The following is a 928-nucleotide window of genomic DNA, read 5'->3' on the forward strand; positions in this document are numbered from 1 at the left end:
GCGAAGTGGGTTTTTTTTATAAAGGCAATATTCTGTGCATTATTCTAATAACGCTTCATCTGTTTATCAGCCTTACTGTCGAATAAGAAAATTACACGTTAGATTCATTGTCTGCCATTTTCATTTTCCTAAGTTTTGAACATTTCAAAACTAAATACCTCGATTTGGAAACACGTAATGGTATATATAAATAAACGCATTAAAAGACCTTTGCCCCGTATTTTTTCCCTTTGTCATTGTGCTATAGTGTAATACATATATATATTGTGCTCCGCAGACCATCATTAGTTTATGCCAACGTGTCTACGACTCGATAGAACAGTGATGTGCACGACTTTTGGGTATTCTTCATATTGATGTCGCCCATTCCCGTCGACGATGCGTCTTGCCGAGTCTGTCGTGGCCGGCCCCTAGGGCGATTGCTTCTTCCTGAGCGTATGGCGTAATCTCGAGGGTAACTTGAAAGAATAGGGAAAATTTATTTCAAACTAGGTCCAGAGTCAGATTATTATCATCTCACATCAAAAATATTTCCACAAGTGTGGTGAAATAAACTGGTAAGGGGTATAGGCAAAAAATGCTGTTAGATTTTAGATGATACAGAAATTTGAACACTTTACCGCATGAAATTCTAAAAATTTGTGATGGGCATAACATAAAAAATAGAAGTCCATCGAAGGATCAGCGTAGCGTAGTTTCGTAAATCTCATTTACTAGCCTGCTGTAGTATTACTGATTCTTTTTTAACACAATATTTGTGATATCTAATATGCCTATTTTGGCACTCCTACTTCTAATGTATGCTAGCACTTGGTTTAGAAGACTGAGTTCAATACGAATGTGTCTATCGATAAAAAAATCCCAAGAGTCTTACTTATGGAAAACAGCAATAAGGGAGAGGTACATTATGAAATATCATCTGCAAGAC

The sequence above is a fragment of the Penaeus monodon genome, chromosome 30 (assembly GCF_015228065.2).
Source record: "Penaeus monodon isolate SGIC_2016 chromosome 30, NSTDA_Pmon_1, whole genome shotgun sequence".
Lineage (NCBI taxonomy): Eukaryota > Metazoa > Arthropoda > Malacostraca > Decapoda > Penaeidae > Penaeus > Penaeus monodon.